Below are 12,700 nucleotides of genomic sequence, written 5' to 3' on the forward strand. Positions count from 1 at the left end.
TTCAAAATCGTAGTATACATGCTTGTTGCAAGAATGGCACATCAGATCTCAATGGGAAAAATGTCTAAAATATATATCATTAATTTCACTGACTGGGTAATATGTTAGATACAAAAGGATGCCACATCGTTTGATGGAAATGAAAATGATCAACCTACAGAGGGCTGAATTAAGAGATGCGCTGAAAATTGTGTGAAAGTGAAAAAATGATGTGGAAGGCTATTTATTTTGGCCAAAATTTAACTGCAGCAACTCAAAATAGTACTCAGTAGTTTGTGCAGACCCCATGTGCTGGTATACATGCCTGCCAATGTCGGGGCATGCTCCTAATGTGGGCAGGGATAGCTCAGTAGGTAGAGTGGTGGCCCCATGATCGGAAGGTCGGGGGTTCGATTCCCCTGAACAGCTACCCTGAGGTACCCTGAGCAAGGTACCGTACTTGCACACTGCTCCCCGGGCGTCCAATGGCTGCCCACTGCTTCACTGAGTGATTGGGTTAAATGCAGAGAGGAATTTCTCCACGGGGATCAATAAAGTACACTCTCTTTCTTTCTAATGTGAGACAGCACATAGAGGATCTCCCCCAGACCTGAACCAGAGTATCGCTGAGCTCCTGGAAAATCTGAGGCGTGGCCTGGGTGCAGCAAATGGACCAAAACATAATGTCCCAGAGGTGTTCTACTGGATTTAGGTCAGGTAAGCATGAGGGTGACTCAATGAGTCACCCTCATCACTTCCTTAATACTCCAGGACCTGCCTGCATACTTTTGCCATGTGAAGACGGGCATTGTCATGCACCAGCAGGAACCAAGGACCCACTGCACCATGATAGGTTCTGACAATAAGTTGTGCCAGGCAGTGAACACAAAGCCCGGAGGACATCGAGCCCTCAGGCAACCTTGATGAAGTCTGTTTCTGACTATTTGGTCAGAGACATTTACATCAATGGCCTGCTGAAGGTCATTTTGTAGGGCTCTGACACTGCTCATCCAAGTCAATTCAATTCAGCTTCAGTTGCAGTCTTACACGCCTCTCTGCAGCTTCTCTCCTCCTGTTACCCCCCCCCTTACAGAAACCTGGTTGCAGCAGGATGATTATGTTAGTTTAAATGAATCAACACCCCCGAGTCATTCTAACTACCAGAAATCTCGAAGCACAGGCCGAGGGGGCGGTGTGGCAGAATTTTTCACACCAGCCTATTAATTAATGAAAGACCAAGACAGACTTTTAATTCATTTGAAAGCCTGATGCTTAGCCTCGTCCACCCCAGCTGTGAAACTCAGAAACCAGTCTTACTTGTTATCATCTCTCGTCCACCTGGCCCTTACACAGTTTTTCTCTCTGATTTCTCAGACTTTTTATCTGATTTAGTTCTGAGCTCAGATAAAATAATTATTGTGGGTGATTTTAACATCCATGTAGATGCTAAAAATGACAGCCTCAACATGGCATTTAATCTGTTATTAGACTCAATTGGCTTCTCTCAAAATGTAAAAGAACCCACCCACCACTTTAATCACACTAGATCTTGTTTTAACATATGGCATAGAAACTGAACATTTAACAATGTTTCCTGAAAACCCTCTCCTGTCTGAACTGTTAGATTTTGTATTGTTGATTGTCATTTATGCTTAGAAATATCTACTTATATATGCTTAGAGTTTTATAATTAGTTGTAGATTGGTAGAGGTTTGATCCTTAATAGTCTGTAAAACTTTGTGTGCATTCCAGAGCACTCTGGGAACATGGGAGAGGTCGTACCTTCTCTTATTGTTTTATGGTAGGATAAACGTAGCTATATCTGTTTTAGTCTAAGTGCCTTTTGTTTAGATGAACTGCTGGACTTCCAGACCAGCAGGTTTAGGGAAGTCATTTATGGGGTCACACTCTGACCACACACACACACACAAGGTACTCTTTGTTTGTATGTAGACGTCATATGTTAATGAACCTATGCATATTCATGTAACCTCAATAAAAGAGCAGTGTTACGGGGGCGGGGACTAGAGCAACTGGGGTCAATGGCGTGTCACAAATTTAGAGGATCATCATTTAGCCTGGAGAAATAGTTTGTTGCTTTATAAGAAAGCAAAGCCAGAACATCTTACTATTCGTCACTGATTGAAGAGAGAGCATATTTCTCCTGTTTTGGCTTCCCTTCATTGGCTTCCTGTTAAATCCAGAATTGAATTCAAACTCCTGCTCCTCACATACAAGGTCTTAAATAATCAGGCCCCATCTTATCTTAATGACCTTGTAGTACCATATCACCCTATTAGAGCACTTCGCTCTCGCACTGCAGGCTTACTTGTTGTTCCTAGAGTATTTAAAAGTAGAATGGGAGGGAGAGCCTTCAGTTTTCAGGCCCCTCTTCTGTGGAACCAGCTTCCAGTTTGGATTCGGGAGACAGACACTATCTCTACTTTCAAGATTAGGCTTAAAACTTTCCTTTTTGCTAAAGCATATAGTTAGGGCTGGACCAAGTGACCCTGAATCCTCCCTTAGTTATGCTGCAATAGACGTAGGCTGCTGGGGATTCCCATGATGCATTGAGTTTTTCCTTTCCAGTCACCTTTCTCACTCACTATGTATTAACAGACCTCTCTGCACTGAATCATATCTGTTATTAACCTCTGTCTCTCTTCCACAGCATGTCTTTATCCTGTCTTCCTTCTCTCACCCCAACCGGTCGCAGCAAATGGCTCCGCCCCTCCCTGAGCCTGGTTCTGCCGGAGGTTTCTTCCTGTTAAAAGGGAGTTTTTCCTTCCCACTGTCGCCAAAGTGCTTGCTCATAGGGGGTCATATGATTGTTGGGTTTTTCTCTGTATCTATGAAGCGCCTTGAGGCAACTTTTGTTGTGATTTGGCGCTATATAAATAAAATTGAATTGAATTCAGTTTTATTTACATTACCAGTCAAAAGTGTGGACACACCTCATTTAATATTTTTTCTTTATTTTCATGACTGTTTGTTTTGCAGATTGTTATTAAAGGCATCAAACTTATGAATAAACACATTAAATTATGTAGTAAATACAAAAGTGTGAAATAACTCAAAACATGTTTTATATTTTAGATTCTTAAAAACAGCCACCCTTTACTTTGATTACTGCTTTACACATTCTTGGCATTCTCTCCATGAGGTCGTCACCTGAAATGGTTTTCCAACAGTCTTGAAGGAGGTGCTGAGCCGCTTTCCCTTCACTCTGCGCTCCATCTCATCCCAAGCCATCTCCACTTGGTTTAGGTCAGGTGACTGTGGAGGCCAGACCATCTGGTCAGCACTCCATCACTCTCCTTCTTGGTCAAACAACCCTTCCACAGCCTGGAGGTGTGTTTGGGGTCATCGTCCTGTTGAAAAATAAATGATGGTCCAACTAAATGCAAACCAGATTGGATTGATTTTTGAAAATCCACAACAGTGTCACCAGCAAAGCCCCCCACACAATCACACCTCCTCCTCCATGCTTCACAGTGGGAACCATGCATGTAGAGACCATCCATTCATCTTTCTGGGTCACGGGTGGAACCAAACATCTCAGATTTGGACTAATCTGACCAAAGCACAGATTTCCACTGGTCTAATATCCATTCCTTGTGTTTCTTGGCCCAAACAAATCTCTTCTGCTTGTTGCTTTTCCTTAGTCGTGGTTTCTTAGCAGCTATTTGACCATAGAGGCCTGATTCACACAGTCTGCTCTGAACATGTAGAGCTGTGTCTGCTACTGGAGCTCTGTGTGGCATGTATCTGGGCTCTAATCTGAGCTGCTGTTAACTTGTGATTTCTGAGGCTGGTGACTTGGATGAATGTGTCCTCAGCAGCAGAGGTGACTCTGGGTCTTCCTTTCCTGGGGCGTCCTCATGTGAGACAGTTTCACATTCAAAGTTTTCTGGACTGACTGACTTTCCGTTCTTAAAGTAATGATGGACTGTTGTTTCTCTTTACTTAGTTGATTGGTTCTTGCCATAATATGAATTCTAACAGTTGTCAAATAGGGCTGTCAGCAGTGTACCAACCTGACTGCTACACAACACAACTGATGGTCCCAACCCCATTAAGAAGGCAACAAATGAACCCTGACAGACACACCTGTGAAGTGAAACCATTTCAGGTGACGACATCATGAAGCTAACTGTTATTTGACGGCTGTGTGCAGGCAGGAAAAGGACCCAAAGTGCAGACAACCGGAGACAAAAGATGAACTTAAATACAGCTTTAATGCTGAACTCCAAAAATGTAACAAAACTGAGACTCCAAGGTAAACCTGCGCAAACAGAACACACAGCAAGATAAAGGTAGATCACAACACCAACAACCTGAAACACAGGGCTTAAATACATAGAGGGAGCAATCAGGGAATGAGTAACAGGAGGTAAACACAGCTGGAGCAAATCAGGCCTAACGAAACAGGGGAAGCAAAACCAGACACATTAACATAAGACATGCACCTCCAAAGTAAAACAGGAAACATAACACAGACTGAACTACAGACACAGGCTGTGTCCCAATTCAGGGTACACGCACTAAGCGTACTACGTACGGTGCGTACTATAAGTACGAGAAGGGTGGAAGTGAGAGGCTTGTGAAATGGGACGGTCTAGCCTTCGTCGCGCTGTTCAGGTTCCCTAGCAACCATGATACTAACCGCGAGAAACGTTACATACAGCATTGTTTGACAGAAATGAAGGAGAAACATGTTTTTTTGGTCATTAATTTTTGTCATGACATCCCTTTGATTAGTTGAGTATCTGAGGCTGAGACCACGGGACTGTAAAACATGATTGTTGGGCTTCATTTGTGTACTGAACAGTCATTTCAAGAGTAGTTAGTAAATAACAATTAGCTAATGTTGTTCATGAGACTAAAATTATCTCACTGTGGTAATGTAAATATGATATGGCCAATATTATAGTATTGTCAGATTATTCTGATATATATATACAGTGGGGCAAAAAAGTATTTAGTCAGCCACCGATTGTGCAAGTTCCCCCACTTAAAATGATGACAGAGGTCAGTAATTTGCACCAGAGGTACACTTCAACTGTGAGAGACAGAATGTGAAAAAAAATCCATGAATTCACATGGTAGGATTTGTAAAGAATTTATTCGTAAATCAGGGTGGAAAATAAGTATTTAGTCACCTCAAACATGGAAAATCTCTGGCTCTCACAGACCTGTAACGTCTTCTGTAAGACGCTTTTCTGTCCCCCACTCGTTACCTGTATGAATGGCACCTGTTTGAACTCATCATCTGTATAAAAGACACCTGTCCACAGCCGCAAACAGTCAGACTCCAAGCTCTGCCATGGCCAAGACCAAAGAGCTTTCGAAGGACACCAGGAAAAGTATTGTAGACCTGCACCAGACTGGGAAGAGTGAATCTACAATAGGCAAGCAGCTTGGTGTGAAAAAATCAACTGTGGGAGCAATCATCAGAAAATGGAAGACATACAAGACCACTGATAATCTCCCTCGATCTGGGGCTCCACGCAAGATCTCATCCCGTGGGGTCAAAATGATCATGAGAACGGTGAGCAAAGATCCCAGAACCACACGGGGGGACCTGGTGAATGACCTGCAGAGAGCTGGGACCAAAGTAACAAAGGTCACCATCAGTAACACACTACAACGGCAGGGAATCAAATCCCGCAGTGCGACAGCCCCAAAACATCACTGCTCTCGAGAAGATCTGCATGGAGGAATGGGCCAAAATACCAGCTACTGTGTGTGCAAACCTGGTAAAGACCTATAGTAAACGTTTGACCTCTGTTATTGCCAACAAAGGTTATGTTACAAAGTATTGAGTTGTATTTTTGTTATTGACCAAATACTTATTTTCCACCCTGATTTACGAATAAATTCTTTACAAATCCTACCATGTGGATTCATGGATTTTTTTTTTTTTCACATTCTGTCTCTCACAGATGAAGTGTACCTCTGGTGCAAATTACTGACCTCTGTCATCATTTTAAGTGGGGGAACTTGCACAATCGGTGGCTGACTAAATACTTTTTTGCCCCACTGTATATATATATTTTTTTGCCCCACTGTGTGTGTGTATGTATGTGTGTGTGTATGTATGTGTGTATGTGTGTATATGTATATGTATATATATATATATATATATATATATATGTATGTGTATGTATATGTATGTATGTATATGTATGTATGTGTATATATATGTATGTATGTGTGTATATATATATTAGGGGTGCAACGATACACAAAATTCACGGTTCAGTTCGGTTCGATACTTTGGTGTCACGGTTCGATATTTTTTCGATACAAAAAAAATGTTCATGCCTTTTTAACTTGTCATTTATTAAAATTATAAATATATATTTTAACTCAAAAGTACAGTTTTTAAATTTAACCCTAACCCTTGTGCGCGTTTTTTATTTTGACAGCGAATGCGCACCTGCGGACCACTTATGTGCAGCCCTGGTTATTTAGCTCGTCATATTGTAGCCACAGAAATTCTTTTGTCCATGAAACCATAAAGCTGCACTTTCTTTTTGCCTTATAGTCTCATTTGTCATAACTTCTCCGTTTTGTGGTAAGCTTTTCTTTGGCTGTCACTTCTTCACCCTGACCTGTCTTATTTGGCTCAGCAGAACTAAAATCAGAAATCAGAAAGGGTTTTATTGCCAAATGTTGAGCGGGTTTACAACATTAGGAAATTGCTGCGGTGCTTCAGTGCAAACATACTGTTATAAATACTGTTATAAATTAAGCTTAAATAGACATGAAAATAAAAATGAGAATAAGAATTAAAAGTGCTAAGTAGATAGATAGATATATACATGAGTGCAGGTGGTGATCAGTGCTAAACATCCTGCTGCTTTTACACACGCACTCACATAAGCTCAGCGATTCTCTGCGCGATCAACCTCTCACATGTTTAAGCTTGCTGCGGGAGATTTCACTTGTCATGTTTGCGTAGTAAGCTAACGATTAATAAGACGATGTCAGAGGAATTGGTGCACAAATTATCATCACTCACAGATCAGTGCTGTCGCTCTCTATACACAGTTCGCACGATTGCAAAATGAAAGCAAAAAAACAAGCGCAAATTCAAACGCGATTTCAATATGTCACATATTGACAGTGGCTCACCGATGCCAATCACATAATTACCCAGCTACATTTCTGAAAGAATGCAAAAGCATTGACATATATTTTTCCTTCCTACAATAGCCCGACGGGCAGGGTAGCCCGTCTGAAAAAAATCGCTAGCCCCAGGACGTCGGGCTAGCGATTTTGCGAGCCCTGTATCTGATTGAGGAATCACTCATCTTTGGAAAAGAGAGTTTATTACAGAGAAATGTCTCTTTCCAAAATAAAAGCTATACTATCCGCTTCTTCTGGGCTATATTCTCAGCAGCATAAGTAGAATCATGTGCTAACAGCTGTCTAAATGACTCGGCTAAAGTTAGTAGCATGCTTGTTGTTTTTGTCTTTGCACTAGGATGATGTAAATGTGCAGTCATATTCGTTGTGTTCCCACTAGTGCTTTCAGGTTAATCTCGTTGAAATGACCTTAACGCCACAACACGGCAAATCTCCGTTAACGAGCTACCGCCGATCGCCCCGTGCATGGGGCTAGACGGCCAACACGTTAACGAGCTAACTGCGCTAACACACTAGTTCCCACCCATGTAATTGAGCATTGCATGGCACATCCAACATACTGTTTTACTTTAGTCTAGGGCTGCCACGATTTGTCGACTAGTCACGATTACGTCGACTATCAAAATCGTCGACGACTGATTTAATAGTCGACGCGTCGTTTGAAGCTTTGTAAGATCACAAAAGACGCAGGAATAAGTGGCAGGATTTAAGAGTGTAATAACGGACTGAAACAGAAGATGGCAGCATTGCATGTACAAGGATGCCAGCTACCGTTAAACCCCGAAGAAGAAGAAGAAGAAGCAGCTGTGTCCCAGAATTCATAGCGTGGCCCAGCGCAGTTTCCAACAATGGCGGCAGCTAGTTAGTTTTAATGTTACTCTTATTATTCTTTCTGGGTCACAAAATAAACGTTTAACATATTTTCAGGCGAGAATGTAGCTGTATAAACCTCAAATATCTGCTCAGTTTATCAGGACACCACATATTTTCAAAAGCGCTCAGACGTTTTCGGAGACATCTGTTACCCACTAGCTCGTTAGCGAGCCGGGGGCTAGGCTCACTAGCGCCGTGAGAACACCGGACTCCCCGCAAATCGTTTTCAAACCCACCGCCGTCTTTCGCTACTCAGGTTAAATATATATGAGTCACTTAGATAACTTAAAATGTTATTGTTTGGCTTTTTTTTTAAATATTTTATTTGTTCCTGAGTAAATCAGTTTGTCTGAGATTAAAGTTATAGTTTTTACACAGCTGAATAAACGTCAAGCAGACAACTGATTATCAGAAGTGTGAGATGCTCGAGAATATACTCCAGTGTCCTGTTATATTTTAGATAGCAAGGAGTTTATTAAACTTCACCGAAACAATCTGCAAATTTCATTAAAAATTAATAAACTACCATCTTGTCTTTATTTTTAGTTAGCACAAACACTTCAAGCTGTAAGCTAATGATAGTTATATAAGAGCAGATGCTGCTGGTGCAATAAGCTGTAGTTTTACGTCCAATGGATGATGATCTGATTAGTCGACTAATCGCAAAAATAATCAGTGACTAGTCGACTATCAAAATAATCGTTTGTGGCAGCCCTACTTTAGTCCATGACTCGCTTACCTTCAGGGTCATACGTCACATGAAAACCAAAATAATTCCAAACGCCAGATCTGAATGAGAGTGGGGGAGGTCCATGTTGCACGGAGAGCTTAACTTCTGTCTTGCTAGCTTGCCCTGCGCTCTTCCTTCTGACTATGCTGTCTGTGTTGAGCGCTCAGTGGATCTGCGCTCTACAGTGCAGCCTAGGCGGAGTAGTCGAACGCAGATTCACTGAGCGCTCAACACAGACAGCATCGTCAGAAGGAAAGTTGATAAAATAAATTACAAATGTTGTATTGTTCGATACATATGCGTACCGAACCGAAAGCACTGTATCGAACGGTTCAATATCGATACGAATATCGTTGCACCCCTAATATATATATATATATATATATATATATATATATATATATATATATATATTACAGCAGTGAGCTTGAACTCTGCGTCAAAGATTCAAGTTGCAGTTATTTATATTTCCTATCACCTTAAATCTTCACTCAAAGACAAGTATCTGTGACAGTGTATATACAGATGTATTATACATAAGAGACAAATATTGTTCGTTTAATATGTTGGAATTATTACATTTGGCTCAATGCTTACATATATGTGTAAAAAGGAAAATGTACGAGCTGTGAAAACTGTTTCTGATAGAATGAAGAGTAAACTGATATATGAAATATTCCTTTATTGGGTGAGAAAATCATACCATGTCATAACTGCTTTAAGTCATACAGAATAGATATTAGAGCCTTAAACAGGCTGACTTCTGCTAAATGGGTCAAACTGGGCAGAAAGTATACAAACACATAACATCCTTATAGAATATGATGTAACACTATAGATCAACTTACCTCAGGATATATAAAGCATATAAACAATTACAGCAATATGATGCAGCAAACACAGCAGTACTACTAACCGAAAATACTCAAAGCTTCATAGAACTGAAACAAACATTTATTTTTAGGTCCATTCTGCTGCTGATACATACTTTAGGTTTCTGAATATTAAACTTGTTTCTGCCTTTCATAGTGTTTAACTTGAAGGCCCTGAGTATTTTCTACCACACTGAAAACACCGGAATGATAAAATTGTTTGAACATTACCTAATACGACTGATTCAGGACAGACAATTAGTTATTTTAAACTTTTCTAGCAGTCCTTCACAAACAGGGAACAGTTGTCACACATGGAAATCAAATGTGTGATAAACTGCAAGATTCAAACACAAGTGTAACTTATAAACACATGTTCATACTTTTATTCCACAATCAGAGAGAAAGAAACAGAGAGAGTGCAGGACAGACAGACAGGTGACAGTCTCAGATGTATACACTGCTACAAAACAGCACAAGAGAAGGAGGATTTAGTGTTTGTGTTATTACGAAACAAGAAGAGTTTCCAGATGGTACAGTGGACACATGTGTGACTCCTGTGATTAAAGCATCTTTCCTTCAGCTTAACGAGTGAACCGTCAGCTCGTTCAAACACACGTTAAAGTCCGTTTGGCTCGACACCACCGAACAGAGGCAGCAATATAACATAGCTAACATTAACAGTGCAGTGAATCCTGCTTGTGCCGTGATATTCAGGACTACAAACCAAGCAGTATCACAGACTTTCAGCTTGTTGTGTTTGTGGATATATGACTGACTTTAATTATCCATAAAATCATCACATTCTCTGTAAGATTAAGGTATAAAGGTTAAGATGGTTTAAGGTTTAAAACCAAGTTAATGCTGAAAGTACAAACATCACTAATGTCACACAACTTTGCCGACATGTGGTCAACTGTAATGTTTTAATGTTCTTCGTTATTAAACATTAGCACATAAATAAGTGACATCATATTCAGTACTTACTTTTGACAGTTCACTCTTCGGCCGCTCCCTTCTGCCGTATTCTTACGGCAAAATTATCCACACCCACCGCCGCGCTATGAATTGTGGGATATATGGAACCACGAAGCGTGCACCGGACCACGCTTGATATTTGGGGAAATCGAGCGCATTTGGAGTACACTTCGAATTGGGACAGCCGTCGTTGCGTGGCGGTGACGTAATCGCACTTAAAATGCGTACTTCAAGCGTGCAGAACCTGAATTGGGACACAGCCACAGACTCTGACTGGACACAGGGAGGCAGCAACTATGGAACAGAACAGAAACCAGAAGACACAACTCTGACAAAGAAACCAAAAAACTAGAAATGATAAATAATATAATAAACTCAAAACTCTGGGTCAACGACCCAGGCAGCCTAACACTCACTGAGAGAAGACCGAGGGTTTGCAGCACTGTCAACAAAGCAAAGGGTGGCTACTTTAAGGAATCTGTGATATAAAACATATTTATTCTTATTATGTTTATTCTTGTTATTTATTCTTTGCTACATAATTCCATATGTCTTGCTTCATATATTTGATTTTTTTCAGTATGTATCTACAATGTAGATGGTAGGGGTAGCTGTCATCTACTGATCAGGTTAGTGGTTTGATTCCTCGTTCCCCCAGTTTGCATGCCAAGTGGTTGCTCTCTGCTGCATCCATCAGAATATGAATGTGTGTGTGTGTGTTAGCTAGGAAGTCTTGATGCACGCTCAATCATCCAGGTAAGCTAGTTAGCTAGGAAGCACTGAAAAGCATAGAAGAAAGTGCTTGTGTGAATGGGTGAATATGGGATGTTGTATAAAGCGCTTTGAGTGCTCTGGGAGAGTAGAAAAGTGCTATAACAGTCCATTTACCATTTAGTAAAAATAAAGAAAAAATATTTATTGAGAAGGTATGTCAAAATTTTTGACTGGTAGTTTATATAGCGTCAAATTACAACAACAGTTGCCTCAAGGCGCTTTATACTGTAAGATAAATCCAACAACAGGGGATTTTTCTCGCTCTTAAGTAACTGAAGCCTTCCATTGAACTACCAAATAAACAAATTGGTACTCTCTTTCTGGCCAGACACGTGGCAGCACTTCTGCTATACTTTTGCTTTGTATTTAACAAAATAAAAATGCAGACATAAGTGTACACATTAGTTTTTGCCTGCGTGAAAATTGTTTTCTTTACAAATAACAATAATAATTTGTACTCTCTGCTCATATCACCTTCATATTAAATCATGTTTTGCTTTTTAAAAAAAACATTTTAACATTGCACTCAACAACAACCAAATCCTCCCTAACAAAAAACGTAATTTCAAGGGTCAAATCGCATATTTCACCACGTCAATATACGGGGCGCAAATAGGGATGACGGGTTGGGCTCCAAGTTCGAGACCTACAATAATACAAAGAAAACCCAACAATCATATGACCCCCTACTTCCTACTGTCACTTTGGTGACAGTAGGAAGGTAAAACTCCCTTTTAACAGGAGGAAACCTCCAGCATAACTGACTCCTTATCAATTGTCATTGGCTCCACCTCCTCTAAGCAGCATATCAAAGACATTACATTCATGCAAATTAATTACGTGCTAAGTGGTCATATGTTTGTGCACGTTGAAGGTATTTCCCCTCTTTGTTGTGATCAATGTACCCCAACATTGATCACTCAAAAAAGTCATTATCACACAGAATGTTACACAGAACATTTTTCTTAAAGGTAATGTAGTGCGTTACTTATTTACACACAAGAAAAAGACATCTGTATCATTTGCGAGCATAGGTCTTGTAAACCAAACATTTCTAGTTCTCACAGTATGCTGGATCCCAGTACAGCTGCAAGAGATGTTTCTTTAATTGAGCTGTCCTCCAGAGCTAGCCAGCTGAATTTGGAAACAGCGCCATTCATCCCCCCAAACAAGCAATGGCCAATGTTTGTTGCCTAATAACAGAACAGAAAATTTGGACGGGATAGGCCGCCAATTTTGCGTTTCATGGTTGTTTTTTGTTCCATACAAACCGAGATACCTGGCTATTTAAGTTGATAAACAAGATTTTTTTAGGAAGATAGGGAGACATTGGAACAAG

This window comes from Maylandia zebra, linkage group LG20 (assembly GCF_041146795.1).
Source record: "Maylandia zebra isolate NMK-2024a linkage group LG20, Mzebra_GT3a, whole genome shotgun sequence".
Taxonomy (NCBI): Eukaryota; Metazoa; Chordata; class Actinopteri; order Cichliformes; family Cichlidae; genus Maylandia; species Maylandia zebra.